Source organism: Dryobates pubescens, chromosome 26 (genome assembly GCF_014839835.1).
Source record: "Dryobates pubescens isolate bDryPub1 chromosome 26, bDryPub1.pri, whole genome shotgun sequence".
Taxonomy (NCBI): Eukaryota; Metazoa; Chordata; class Aves; order Piciformes; family Picidae; genus Dryobates; species Dryobates pubescens.
In genome coordinates, this window is record NC_071637.1 from 9,454,218 (window position 1) to 9,470,461 (window position 16,244).

Consider the following 16,244-nt stretch of genomic DNA (forward strand, 5'->3'; position numbering starts at 1 on the left):
CTGCAGTTTTTCCTCACCCTTCTAAGAAGTTTTAAATGATGCAATCAGATTAATAATAATTGGTACCACATCACCCAAGCACAGGAAAAACCATCAATATCTCTGTTTATTACCTCTGCACATCTTTAATGTTTTCATTTTGATAATGTAAAATTATGCAGTGGTAGGTGATGTGAACAGCTTAGTGGCAGCTATGAGCAGGATGTGCTTGTCAGGACTACTTACTACTTGTACTCAGTATTTTAATATTTAAATTCTCTCACCAAAGTTTTTTCCAGTCTTTGCACAGAAATTATCATAATTCCAGGGACTGCCTTCACATGCTCTTGTGGCAGTTTGGGCTGGGTGCCTCCTGCTGCTGCCGCCACATGGGGTACACTGTCAGTGCCTCGAGTGTCCAGCCCAGAGGGTGGACACAGGAAGCTGCATATTTCATACCCGTAATGTCCTGCTCCCTATAAATCCCTCTGCAAGTCTCACACTTCCTCTTTCTTCCCTTGCTGCCCCCGTGGGAGACGCTCCCTGTCTGATGATGGAGGGGGAGTTATCTCTAGGCCTCTTGGGTCTGGCTAAGCCTAATGTCAGGAGAAGAAGGGGGAAGGGCAATCTCAGATCTGGCCAGTTGAGATCAGCCTAACTGGGTGGGGGGGCAGGGAAGAAAGAGCCCTGAGGGTCTTGGGTATTACCCTCAGGTAGGGAGAAGGGAAAAGCTGGGATGCTTCTAGGTGTGCTGTGAGGGACTCTGTATGCTTTGGGATTTCCTTTTGTCACTGTGCTTGTAGCTTCTGTAAAACACTCACTGCTTTTCCATTTAAACTTTCCATTGCTTCTGCAATCCGTTTGTGTGAGTCTCATCACTTCTTTTTCTGCCCCGGTGAGAGGCAAGAGAGGATCTGCCTCAACCTGGGACAGCTTTAAAAAGTGGGGGGGGTGGGGGTGGAGAAAGGTGAATACTCCTCAGGCTTCTCCTTTGTAACAAGAAAACTCGCGTGTCTGAAGTGTTTTTCCTAAAGAACATAAGCAAAATGTTATTACTTTAGTGAAACCCTTGTCACTCCTGACATTAGGTACGTAAGCCATCAGCATGCAGCTGCCTGTGGGAATCACTTGATGCTTTTATATGTGTAAGCAGCAAGAATATAACCACGTGAGCAGCTTTGAAAAAGCTGAGTTGTTAATACTTTAGAAGGAGAGAATACTGAAAATCCTGGAAGCTTCAGGATAAGCAGAAACTTCTGCAACACTGTTAGCCCTGATGGAAGAGTTTGCTGATGTCTCTGCAGTACTTTTTCAGGAGGCTTTTGCAAGAGGCTTGGTACAGAAAAAGATATAGGGTACTGAATCCCTGTCCTATAGGAAATGTGTCCTTTTTTGTTCTTATGTGCTTAACTTGCTAGCTGGTTCAGCCTTCCTGTTTTCTTCCTTTACAAATACAAAATATTTGCACAATTCACCTTTAGTGAACAAGGAAGAACTTTTATAAAGGAGAAGAAAATACTACTGCTTACAAGATGATTAAAGTTTCTAAAATCAGTTTGGAATTTTGTGCCAATTAGTTTTATCAGTCTAAAAGCAAGTTATGAATCATTTGTACATTCTGGATGTGATGCCTGGGTATGGAAATACTACAGATCTCTCCCAGTGGATCACCACATCAGCCCATTCAGTGCTATGTACCATCCACTTCAAACTACTGATCAAGGCTGGAGCTCATCAGCTTAGCCTGACAAAGGTCCAGAGCTGAACCTTGCTTAAAACTGGTAGATGCAAAAATGACTGAGAACAGACTTCATTACAGAGCACAATGTGAAGTTGTCTTGGAGTAGAAAGAGTCCATTCCAACTTCCTTTATTCTTCCAGCTGTAAAAAGATTTTATATTTCATGAATACTTTACACAATGAGAAAAGCAGGGTAAATGTTAGTAGCTTCTACTATCCTATGATCTGCTCTGGCACATGGAAGATGGGAAAATTAGTGTTTTCTTTCCCTATTTACCCGTGGATTTTCTCCCTCTGTTCAGTAGATACAACACCAACAAAACCCCCTTTGAAAATAAAATGTGAATCACTGTAAGAATTTATAATATCTGTTACTCCAAAGCAATAATGGTTATAAAGTGTTGTAATGTTCTCTTCTCTGCCTGTGTTAGATTTGCCCAGGGTAGTGTCATTGTTTCGAGCTCCAGGTTTCTGGCAGCAGCCCATTTTGCTCTAGTACACTACACACTGCAGACACTGAATGAAAGTGAAGAGAGAGGGAGGAATATATTAAATCTACATTTTCCCCAGCAATAGCTGTTCTTTAACTTGCAGGAACTCTGTAGCCAGAAGGCTCTGCGTAGGTGAGATAGTTCTTTACAGGAAGGAGTCTTTTTTTTCTTACACTGCTATCCCTAGTGTCTTCAGAATCAATATAGACTGTAATTTTTCTTCTTTATCCAAGCATTTCTATGAAAAAAGCTACAGCTCATATTTTATAGGCTTAACTCTCAGCTCTTGCTGCAACCAGATGTTAAAAATATTATATGGAAGTCCCAGCTCATTCTGATCCTCACTCAAGTGAACTGCAGTGCTTTGGATGTGAAGTGATTCCTGGAGAAAATGAATTGGATTTCCATCTCTAATTTCCACCATTTAACAGTTTATAATACAAACTCCCCTTTAAAATTCTGAACTGGTTGTTAACTTGCTGCTGGACATTTGCCAGTGCCTGCACCTGCATTACTTCCCTGATAATATTTCAAAGTGTCAGCTCAAGTGGCCTGAGAACTGCCTGTGGAAGTGTTGTAATTGCTGAGATATGCTTACTCCAACTGTGATAATAAAACATGGGGATGGACTGGACAGAGGGAGAGTTAAAAAAAAGATAACAGCTGGGATTTATGCTTCCAGGTTTAAAAAGAAAGCTTCTTCATAAGTTTGATGATAAACAGAATGGCAGAGTGTAGCAATATAAAGAGAGGGGGAAGTCTGAAATGAAGGAGAATACAGGAATGTGGCTGCACTAAACCCTAGCTGTATGCAGGGATCTTGGAGAAGTAGTTTTCCCTTGGTTGTATGCACACTGAGTTAATGCCCCACAGATACACAAAGACAATCAGAGGGATGGAGCACCTCCCCTGTGGGGATAGGCTATGAGACTTGGGGCTGCTCAGCCAGGAAAGAAGGCTCCAGGGAGACCTTATAGTGGCCTTCCCATACCTGAAATAGGCCTACAAGAAACCTGTGAAGGGTGAGGTGGAATGGATTGAAGCTTTAGGAGGACAGAGTTAGAGTAGATATTAGAAAGAAATTCTTTACAGTAAGAGTAGTGGGACACTACAGTAAGAGTAGTGGGAACAAGTAGCCAAGAGAGGTTGTGGAACCCTAATGGCTTCATCCCTGAGGTGTTCAAAGCCTTGAGCAACCTGCTTTAGTGGAAGGTGTCCCTTCCTGTGTCAGAGAGATTGGAACTAGATGATCTTTAAGTTCCCTTTCAAACCAAATGATTCCATGAAGCATCCACAGGATTATGCATTAGAAATTAAAGACTGTTTAGCCTAAGATATACATAAAAAAACCCAAACCCAATCAACCAACAACAACAAACCCCCCCCCCACAAACAAGAAACAACCACCAAAACTGAGATGGGATGCAGGGGTGGAAAAACAAGGTTGCCTTCCAAAAGGGCTGATAGACTGTGCAGTGCAACATGGAGAGAATGAAACATTAAAAATTACACATCAGAAAGAGAAAATGATGCTTCTTAGCACTCTTATTGACTGTTTGTTTTAGCTGGACTTTATTTCTTGATGTGATATCTGGCTGTCTTTTTTTTCCTCACCAAAATCTTTCCCTGCTCAGAAATTGAAATGCTGAAAGATTTATTATTCTTGTTATTGTTAATTAATAGATTTTGCATGTCTCAGTTTGTACTGGGGCAGGGATTTAATACATTAATGCTGTTTATGTTTATATATGAAAACATAGAATTTAAATAATTTCATTACAAATTCAGTTTGAGTTAAAATGTCTTGCATAGTACTGGATAATATGTTCTAGATCACGTTTGTTTCAGTGGCATTCATTAATTTAAAGACCACTGTTGTACTCACTGTCAGAGCAAATGAACAATCCTACTGGTTGTTAGAGAGGTGTTTGTAAAAACTCACTCACACATTCCTCTCTGAAGCTTCGAAAAGAGTGTCTAGAGACTAACTTGTGGTTTCCTTGCCTTAATAGGGCCTCCAAAACACTACTTATTCATCATCTCAAAACCAATTGGGGAATCAAATCTTCCTATTTACTCACAGGGAAAAGATGCATATTCAGCCTTAATTTTCTTTCTTTAAATCTGCAAGAATGGCTAGAACACGCTGAACAATTCATTCTTTTTTTTCCATTCTACAGCCTTACTTTTAGGCTTATGTAGAGGGGCTAATTGGTTTTCTGTCCTCCACACTTGGCTGCATCAAGGTTACAGTATTCTCTGGCTTCCTCAAACAACTTGCATTTATTTCTTGAATTAATGTAAGTTTATATTAACTGCAATAAAATGTTTTACATGGGACAAAGAAATGAATATTTAAAGTGAAAAGCATGGAAACCATGTTTAGATCAGTATTGAATGTCACATTTCAGAGCCCAATTGCTGGGATCTCTAATTAGTGGATTGTCATTACTTAGCAGCTGAAATACAGACTACAGAATAGTGCACATTTTTGCAAAAAAAGGTCAGTTTGAACAATGTCCTCACACACACACACAAAAGTCAAATCACTGGAAATTATAAGCAGATGGCATCATTTCTGGAGCAGCAAGCATCTACTACTCCTAGGTGAATATTTCTTGGACATTTTTCATGGTTTGAAAGGAAAAAGAATTTTTTTTTTTTTTCTTTTTCTAGCAACAAGTCTTAAGATGGGAACTGAGTGATAAGTGGAGTCGAGGGATCCCAGTGTCCCTTAACTACAGGACTTTGTGTTATTTGGGACTTTAAGGAAATTGGTGTGGAGAATTTTATACAATGGTGTCAGCTGCCCTAGAGTGTCTCTGTTGTTTAAAATGTTTTCCTAAGTTCTAACAAAAAACTTCATGACAGTGATATAAGCCTTTCTTCTGACTACAGTAGAAATTCACAACAATCCATTGTTTCTCTCTTTGCAGCTAACTTTCTGTATCTGAAGATTGTATCTGAGAGCATTTCCTGAATTTTTATGAGGCACGTTTCCTATTCATTCCTATAATGCAAACAGTGTAGTCTATGAGAGGGTTACTCACAGAATGCTTAAGTTATTTCTGTGCTCTTCTTTGGAGGAGAGAAAGAATCAGTAGTGTTATCCATACATACCCTGGCCTTCTAGCTTGATTCTCTGAAGCTGAGCTTTAAAAGTTAAAGCTTCAGCCTTTAACTCCTGCTCCTGTCAAACATGAACCTATCTTACTTTTCACTGACATTTTAATGCATTGTAACAAAGTGCGTTAACAGAGGCTGAGCTAATACCTGCTGTCTTCTCATGGTAAAATATAGATGCACATATTCTCAGATGAACCAGATTTATTGGTGCTTGCTTTATTTTTTGGTCACAAGTTTTAGTGTTCTCAAATGCAATCAGCATTTCATAAACCCCTTTACTAAAACCTTACTCTGAGGACCATCACTGAGAGAATCACTTTGCACAGGAGGGTGGAAGCAGGGATTTTATCCCCAGCTGAAGATGATGTCCTTACTACTTTCACTTCAGGCTTTTCACTGTATTTATTGGAATTAGATTTCAGCGAAAAAGAAATGTTTGAAATGACATAGAATGTGTTGAAAAAACCCCAAAACTGAACACATTCTCATCTGGCTAAAATTAATATTTTTCTTTTTTGTTGTTGTTTTTCCTATTTAAAAAAAAAAAAAAGTTTAATTTAAGTCCAATCTAAAAATCAGTGGGGTAGAGGCATGGAGACATTTTATTACTCATTTTAAATTATCAGCCAATAAGGTATAGTTCATAAAGAAGTGGATAAACTGCAAGATGTTAAACTCAAGAAAATGAGAAAGAGTTAGAGAAGTTTGATTTCTTTAACATGGAAAAAACTACTTGGATAAATTAATGTCTTGTTCTAGTCTTTTTTTATGATGAAATTCACATAAAATTGCCTAGTTTAAAGCTGTGGGGGTTTTTGAGATCTTATGACAATTGAATGGACTAGATTATATGAAAAACTGCACTAAGCCTTTTATTTTTCCTCTCTTTACCCACATTTCTTGCTCTTGCAGCTGCTACCTCAATAATACTAATCTTTGCTATTATCATAGCCTTGACATTAATGTAGGTTCCTAATTCAGCATTTCACAAATCATCCAGGAACAATATTCCCCCTCCCAATGCTGTGGCATGAATTAAATGCGTAGAATAAAACTGTCTCTCACTTCAGATTAAAGAGCTTTCACTAAAATGGATAATTGGCAAAAGCAGACCCTGTGTTCTGTTTAGCAAGGTGCTGCAGCATTTCCATTCCAAGTCATGATTTGGGTCTAGTGGGGCTGTGTTTTAGTCCGCTGCAGTCATAAAAACATCAAAGTGAGAATAATGCCAAATGAATCCAGGCTTGTACCAGCAGCAATTGGGAGGAATTAGAGTAAGAAGGCAGAAGTGTAGCAAGATATTTCTTTTCTCCTTTCTATAGTTGCATTAATCCATCAACAAGGCAAATGCAATCTGTCAGGATGGAAATTAACAACTTTTATATATCTTACATTGACTAAGCCAGAAGTACATTTTTCTCTCTGCACTGATTCTTTTGCTCACTAGGCTGTTTTACTCCAGGTACCTTGGGGGAGGCAGGGGGAAGACGTGAATGTTCACTGTTTTACCCAGTGTTGTTGCCCATTCAGTAGCAGACACCACTATGGTAAGTTCAAGTTTCTGCTTTAGTCTTCTGAAATTATTTATTATAAATGAATATGGTGGAATACAGTCTCTCCAATAGCAGCTCTCTGGCAAGCTGACTATGTAAAAGATTATGGGATATACTTCCAGCAAATGTAGAACAGTGCAGATCAGAAATGAGACTTCTCTGTCCTGTTGTTTTTCCTAGCTATTATTTATTTGCCTGTCAGTGAATTTCCATCAAAGGAAATTATTCATCAGCTCTTTCAAAAATCTCTTTCTGTTGCATATGTTTTACTTGTTTGTGACATGCTGCATGGTGATAATTTGTGACACTCAAGTTCATTTAAATGATATCTAAGCAGTTCACAGACTCATTAATCATTTCTATCAAAACTGAAAAAATATGAATTAGCTAGGAATGTCCTTGCTTGAAGCCCTGAGTACTTTAATGAAGCTTTCCAGGCTTCCAAAGGGGTGAGAGACACCAATTTTAGTTGTTGTATTTCTGTCTTTCCTGTTGTGGGAAGCATGACATGAAAGGAGCTTTAGACTTTTTTTTTTTTGTAACTTGTCCTACCAAATAATCCACTTCTTGCTGTGTTTTCTCTCTGTGGCATGTAGTCCTCTGTTAATCAAGAAGCAGAAACAATTCTCTGTCTCCTCTGGGTTTGATTGCTACTAGCAACATCAAGACAAATTCCATATTATAAAGATTTTGCATTGCTATTCGGCATTAACATGACTGAATTCTTCACTACTTCTGGAATATAACATTTAACATTTCTAAGGCAATGAGCTGATCCCAGACTGCTTTTTAAAGGGAGTTTTCTGTCATTAGGAATATTAGTCAAATATTGCATATTATTTGTGGGCAGGCCTATTTTTCAGACATTGACATACACATTGTAAAGCCATAAAGCAGGTGGTGAATTGATTTCTAGAAAACAATACAAACCACTGAATCATTAAGCAAATCATTGACAATCTGTTTAGTATCTTAATTTAAAGGAAAAAAAATCAAAATATATCTAGCTTTACCATATAAGTCAGTGAAAGAAACTCCCATTTACATCACTTGTTTGGTGACAGGTGTTTAAATGATTTAATGCATCTTTAAACTGTCCAAATACCCTCAACAGCGATCCAACAGCTGCAGCTTGTAATTTGTCTCTAGCATCAAACCACGTATTAAATCATTCTAGCAGAAACCAAATTCACATAATTTTAGGCTTATTACTAGTTTATTTCTTTCTCAAAATGAGCACAAATTTTCCTGCATCCCCCACACAGAGAAATGAGTGCTTGTGCTATCAAAACCATGCTGTTGACAGATGGAGAAAGATGGCTTTGCAAAGCAGCCGGAAACAATTAATGCATCTATTAAGCACTGTGTATCATTTTCAAGGCCTGAAGTTCTACTTTTTCCAGGAAGATGAACAATACTTGCTTTGCTCAAGGAAAGAAAGAAAGATCATATATACCTTAAATCCTTAAATATATGAATTGTAGAAATTAGTAATTTGATTTGGGGTTTTTTTGTTGTTTGGGGAGCAGCTGCCTGGTTTCTGACTTTCCCTTACAGCAGTTGCCAACACTTCAGGCTTTGCTTTTTGTTTCTCTTCATCCCTCCTTACAAACACCTTCTGAGCTTCACGTGGTAATTCCTCTAAACCTCCGACTTCTTTCTAATATCTGCCCATGATTTTGTCACAAACTGTGTCCTGAGAAGTATCACTCCAGCTGCAGAACTGAGATCTATTCCAGAATACATCTGTAAGCTTCTCTTTAATCTTACCATTCACTCTATAAGAGGCTTCCTCTGATGCTCACTAGAGGCTTATCAGAATTTCTGGGCACAGCTTCTTTAATTCCTTGTATTAATATAGTCCTCAGGTCTCCCATATTCTGACTCCCTTGAAGCTGTTGATGATCCCACCCAGGATCTTGATTAGGCCACTTCTGATCTCCTGGTGGCCCCCCATGATTCTGCCTCTCCCATATTCTCATGCCAGCCTGTCTGATCATGTTTGTTTCCTCTGCAGTGAATAGTATACTCAAATAGACTGCATCTCTTTCCAGGTATATATATTGGGACCCAAAAAAAGGGAAGTAAGAGAGATCACATATACCTTAAATCCTTGATTATATGAATTACAGAAATTAGTAATTTGATTTAGTTTATTTTTTGTTGTTTGGGGTTTGGTGGTTTGGTTTTTTTTGGTGGGTTTTGGGGTTTGTTTGTCTGCTTCACTTTTTATCTTCCCCTTATACAGGGAAGCAGCAAATTTAAACTGCATCAGAAGAGTGTTTCCACTTCAGCCACTTAAATCAGCACATTGTTGTATCTGTGGAGCTCATTTCCATGGTGGACCTTAGCTTGAATATTATTGCTTAAAAAATAAGCAGTACAGATTCACATTAACTTGTTCAGACTTGGACACAAATTCTAGCTCAGATGTTCCCTAAACTGATAATTGTCAAGAACAAAAGAGGGGGCCAAGTGATACTAAAATATGGCTACAGATCTTTGTATCAAATGCCTTCCATAAGTGCATGGCACCATATAGTCTTTCTCCAGCCTGTGCTCCCGAGGATCACAAGAAGTCATGAACAAAGTTGAGGTCTCTTTCAAACTCACTTCATTAGATGGCAAAAAGTGGTTTACCTTGTAATTAGCTTATCCTTCAAAATTCCTGTAATAGGAATCCTGAAATAGTATTTTCTAGACAACTGGGATTGATATGATCTTCTAGACATAAAAATCTCATCCTGACTTTGTCCAGCTATGGAAAACAAGGAGAAGAAAAGTTTGTACCAACAAAAAAGTTCTCCATCTTTGGAGGAACTGTTCATCCACTTAGTTTAGTAATGGTAAAATAAATCATGTATGATCTTTCATGCCTCATCATCCTATTTATAACAGTATGCCCTTTATTATGACGGATTTTATGATATTTTGTGATGACCAGTCATGGGGAAAAAAATGTTTAATGTACTGACATCTAATTTTATTATCTCTGGTACCTATTCATTTTCTCAAAGCATTTCTTTGAATTGGTGCCAGGTTAAGCTACTGTACTTTCAAAGCTGGGCTATGACAAGATCAGGAGCTAATCTAATAAATCAATAAGAGAGTCAAAAGACCAGTCACAGAGACAAGTGCATAATTCATTGGTGGGAGTAGTAACACGTAGAGCCTAGCTAAGCAATTTCTCTATTTATTACTGAACTTATTTTTCTAAAGCAAAATGTCCATTCCTCAAATGTGTGCTCCAGCCTTTGTGTTTCTGCTGCTTTGTAATATATAAAATATGATTTCTGGGCTCAATTTGAGAGATTCCAGTTATGGAGAAGACAATGTATACTTTGGAAAAAAATAATAAAATAAATTCAAGATTAGAGGAAGCAGAAGGGCCCAGCTGATTATTCTCACTGTCTAGTATGTCAGGGTGCTCAAAAGATAGAAGAACTGGAACCCTAGAAGCTCATGCTGTTAATATTTGTGCAACAATCTGTTGTGTTTCTGGGTGCATCTGTCTGAACTTCCTCATGTACAACAAATTTGGGCACTGCTGAATTCTGCCAGATGCAACATAAGACCTGTTCAAACAATCATGTTTATTCTCTTCTTGTGGCAATTTCTGTACATAGAATAGAAGCTGTGAGGCAACCAGGCCAGGCTGTGTATCTCAGGAATGAAACTGTATGTCTGAAATAAGCATTAATACAAGCTGCATTTGCACAGTAGGAGACGACAGCTCAGCAGTCTTCCAACTCACTGATTAACTCAGAATGCAAAGCAAGGAAAACTACATATAGTATTAACAATAACACCTCTCCTCTTTTCCCCCCTTCTTCCCCCCCTCCCCTCTTGTCTACATTCTTTTGCTGGTTTTCATGTATTTGACAATCTGAGTTTGCTCATTCATGCCATAGACTTGAGACTACATGAAATAATGGAAGCTTCTTTTGATATATAGTAAAGAGGGTATTTATTAAGAATGATGTGTTCCCCTTAAAGAAGAAATGAAGTCTTATTTTGCCCTCCATCAGACCAAGTGGAGAAAATGCCAGCAGCCACACCTGTTCTAAAGACATGCATATACAGCTTTCAGAGATAGATAAGGCCCAGAGGCACAACCCGTCAGTATCTCAAGGTTAAAAGAGATCTATACCAGAAAGTGATTAGCAGAAATATACTCTCTTTTGTGTGTGCAGTATCCATATGAGTTTGAAAAGAAAAAAGATAAAAAACCAAGAGAGTGAGTTCCCTGTGTGACAGCCAGGATGTGGCAGACACACACCGGAGTCTTTCTAGATTATCGCACTAGCCTTTGTAGCAAGTCTTTGTAGCATTTGAGGAGCATAGAGCAGTGGCCATGCAGTTGTAAAAACTGAGATGCTCTTTTCATGCTGCTTAATCTGAAATCTCCTGCTTATATTTCTATACTTGCTCTTTGATGTCACAAGACTAATTTCAAAAGAGATGTCATAGCTGCAGCTACTGGAGGATGTGTAGTTAAATCGCAGTCATGCTGTACAACTACTGCAGATTTGTGACAGACAGGTGCAATGGAATTGAAATGCCACTTATATCAAAAGCTGAAATCTGGTAAAGAGTAGAAATGCAGTGATATCATTTTAATATGAGTGGGGAAAGTCAAGTTATGAAATCTCTTGCTAAAATCTTTACACTTCAGGGCAAAGAACAATAAATGTGGACAACCAAAGTAAGGTGTGGTGATGGAAATAAGTGCAAATAATTGCTCTAGGAGTAAATGACAGCATTTCCCTAACTTTTCTTTATTTGTTTGCATTAGAAAAATAATCATCAAGATATAGTTCCTCAATTTCATGGCATTTCCCCCCATCTTTATAAACAAGAGTTGGAAACTCCCACTTTGTCATTTCATGCATATAGTGAATAGAGGATATACAGTTAAAATCAAAGCAAGCTAAGGTGTCTGGTTCAAGGTGCTTGATAGGGTGCTTGGTTGCATGGTTTAGTTGATTAGATGGTGTTAGGTGATAGATTGGATATGATGATCTTGAAGGTCTCTTCCAACCTGGTCTGGTCTATTCTATTCTATTCTATTCTATTCTATTCTATTCTATTCTATTCTATTCTATTCTATTCTATTCTATTCAGCAATAAATGTGAATGTTGTGCAATTGAACTTACTCGCTATCAGCCTAGAACAGTTCTCATGGCTTGCATTGCTAGCCTCCTTCAAGGCTAATTGCACCAAACAACAGAACAAACTTATTCTGGCAGGCTGTTGTGGGTCAGGATGTGTTTTGCCTTTTCTTCTCTGGCTATTAGTTGTGCTTCCTAGGGGACAAATAACATGACTTCTTGACTATTGTTTTTTTACAATTTTCAGCTTCACTGGAAGAATTCATAATTCCAAGGTGATGTGCAAATGCATGCACCATAGAATATTAAGGAAAGCAACAACAAAGCCAAACAAGTAAAAAACAAACAAACAAACAAACACACAAACCCCTCTCCCACCAACTAACCAACCCCAAAATAATAATGAAAATAAAATTGTTCTGGCAATGTAAAGAGGAAATTGTGAAATGAGGAGGAGATATCCTATGCATTCCCAATCTACCAAAAGGGAAAATTCAGAAAGCATAGCAGGCTTATACCACTGGATTCCAAGAGAGGTAATCTGAGAAATTATCTTTTATGAGTATTTAATATTTTATAAACAGAGGCTGCACTTCTGTTTCAGAGGCTGATTTAGTTTCTGCTGTTGGTGGAAGTCTGCTGTTCTGCTAAAGCCTGTGGTCTGAAGTGTGATCCTGGATGAGGCAGCAATAGAGTTACTATGGTACTTCTCATGGCAGATAGACAGTAAAGATGTTTTTTTAATAAAGAGAAAAAAGGAAGGATACATTTCTGTATTGCTTTCAAATACAATTGGGTCTCCTAGGAAGGATACCAAACTAAATTATTGCAGACAGCCAATGAAAAATGAGTCTCTACATTACAAACAAGACTAAATCCTCCACACAGTAACCACTACCACATGCGCAGCAATGATTATGTGAGTCACTTGAAGCAATATAAAATCCACTCCCAGACTCCCTCCTGTCCACCTAGCTCTGTATAAAATGACTTTTATAGAGAAGTCATGTATACTCCATTCTGGCATGGCTACTGCCCACAAAAAAAAATCTATTCATTAAGCGTCAGGTTGGGGCAAATGAGTGACACAACCTTTGTAGAATTTCTTCTTCTGTTATTTGCAATTGCTTTATTATAATAGGAGCCTGAACACGAACTAAAAGTGATTATCCCTTTGTCAGTCAGTGAATGAAGATGCACTTGGGAATACCTAAAGAGAGTCTATTGTTAACCCTATAGAAGAAGTGGTCAGCGTTTGTTAATTTTAGTGCACTAGAGCTGAGGATTAAATATCTCTTCAGAACTGGCAAGGAGGAAATCTGAATATGTGATACTAAATACCAGCAACTAAAAAAAATATCAGCAAATAGTTTGATATTACGATGTCTGTAGACTTTGCAGGTGGTAATTGCGTGTCTAACCCCTGTCATCTCAAACAGATAATAGCATTTTCAGTGGCCACCAGGAGTAGATGTGTATGTATAGGTGAATGAACATGAAGTTAATTCAAAATGTGCAAGTTATGCATGTAAAGGTCTGAATTCAATTTTTGGCCTCAGACATTGATAGTAGGAGCCAGTGTGTCTTAAACTAATTGAGACAAGGATAATTCCTCAATCTCCTGTCAATTTTCAAGTTTTAAACATTGGAACTGTGTTTACAACTTAGATTCCTTTATTTATCTCGACACATTAAATACCAAAAAGCTAGTCTTATAAATTTCCAGTGAAGTAAATCATATAAGATAGTTTAGGCCCAGCCTGTTTGTTCAAGCATTTCACTGTTTCATGCAGTAACACACACTGACCTATTTGTATAGGTATTCATAAAATTCTCTTTCAAGGTTGTATGCTCTTGAATTGAGATAATTTAACTTTAGGAAACTGTTAACACATCAGGTGATGGGCAGTGGCAGACTTGTTAGTATGTTCTTGTATATTAAAAGTGCATCTTTGATAGCTTTCCCTGAAAAGCTTTTCCTTGCTATTTTCTGATGAGATTTTAGCCTTAAATATCCTGATGACTTCCTACTGCCTCTTAGAATTTCATATAACCTGGTAAAGTCCCAAGTACTTGAGTCTGCACATGGCAATATAAAGGTCTCTAAAATTATGGTGATCTCTACAGCTGAAACACCTCTCATAAGACTGAAAACCCTAATTGTTCAAGTGCATTTGAAAGAGAATGTTTTATAGAATACATTAAGCAGCCTAGATAGCATCAGCAAACTCTTATTTTTACCTTTTCTCTTCAAAGTAAAAATTACTATAGATTGCTTCTTTTATTACTCTAAGTTAAGTTTAGTTTATGTTCAGTTGCATCCTCCAGATTATTCTTCCTGTGATACAAGAATAGCAACTTCTTCTGGAACACAAAGTACGAAATTGTATTTCTGATACTCTTTCTGCTAGGTTTTAAGCTTATTTGGGAAGCAGAGTCTTTACTTTCTCTGCAGTCACATATTACAAACAACATAAAAAAAACGTTACAGAAGTAAAATGATACAGCAAGGGAGGGGACTGTCTCCTTCACTCCATACCAGGGGTGTTGTGCCTTCAGTGGAGAAAAAAGGGGAAGTTCATGGCTTTTACATGGCTTTTAGTTTCATTAAGTAATGTACTTGATGGGGTGCTTGGTGCCATAGTTTAGTTGATTAGATATGGTATTGGATGATGGGTTGGATGCGATGATCTTGAAGGTCTCTTCCAACCCAGTCTGGGCTGGTCTGGTCTGGTCTATTCTATTCTATTCTATTCTATTCTATTCTATTCTATTCTATTCTATTCTATTCTATTCTATTCTATTCTATTCTATTCTATTCTATTCATGAAACTTCTGCAGAAAGACACTGTATAATACATGAGACTATAGAAGCATGCACATAGGTGTGTATATCTACTTCTAATCTCACTCTAGCGCAGCTATTTTCCATGTTATGTAAATACATTTCAAGGCAGATTTTCAGACTTTGCCATTAGCCTCATGGCTTTTACTTTCCATTAATGCTGGGTTATACTATAAATCTTGTGTAGTGAGAACTTCTTTAAAAAAATGAAATAAAAAACCCCACAACCAGAAAACAGATTTCCCAGCCAGAGTGACAAATCTTTCCCTTCCTTTTTTGTTCAGATTTCAGTCACCATCCGCCATAGTAAATTTTCTCTGGAGGCCTCATAAAGCTGATAGGTGCCTTTGAAAGATAACAGAGGATCCTGAACTTCAGATCTGAATAGAGATTTATATATTTAACTTTTTTTAAGCATTAAAAAGTCCATGTTGGTGAGCTAGTGATGTGAATGAGGAATAGTTCTAAATTGCAGGAAAGTAGCTTAGAATTCATGAAAAAGTTGATACACACCTGACAAATAATAGGATTTATTCTGAGGAAGTTGTTGCCTGTCTTCTAACTTTTTTGTTTGTTCAGGTATCTCTTCCAAATAATGACAACAGTAGAAATAGATAGCTTCTTGTATGTCATGTAAATGAATCAATAAGCTTCCTTCTTTTTTTTTCATTTCTTAAAATGTTTGGTCTTTGGCCAAAGGTTTTAGCTAGGGTAGATATGTAGATGTAGGTATACAATTCATAAAGTGGGGATTTACTAAATAAATGCCAATGGGTTCCTTGAATAAAATTATGCAGTGTGCCTGAGCAGCTAAATTAATTAGAGAACAAAGGATCTATTTGCAAACAAATATTTTGGTAACCGGCAGTGAAACCACAAGATTAAGTTCTCCTAATTGTCTTCCAAGGAATTGAGCTGCTACTTAGCAGTAGTTTGATTTGCTGAACTATTGATATGTTTACAAGTCTGTAAGAAGAACTGTGGTAGTCTTTTTATTTTCCTGGGATGTTCAGTGTCCTGTTTGAAAAAATGCAAAGTCCTGTCTGTGCTTTGTTGTTGCCCCTGCATATCTTTCACTCTGCATTAACTTAGACTTTTATTCCATCTTGATTCTTCTTTAATACATTTTCAAGGACCATGAACACAGGTGTGTTTAGAAGCCTTCCACGGTGATCTTAAAATAGGAAGCTGCAAACTGTTGTTTTGCTGTCTTGAAAACAGCTCCTTGCCAAATGTAGCCATCAAAATTCATTAGCCCAGTAGAATCTAGTATTTAAAATCCACAATCTCTTCAAATGCTTAGGTACCAATTATTTTGGTATTACCCCTGAGACCAGTCTCCCAAATATAGAATAGAACAGAATAGAATAAACCAGGTTGGAAAAGACCTTCAGGATT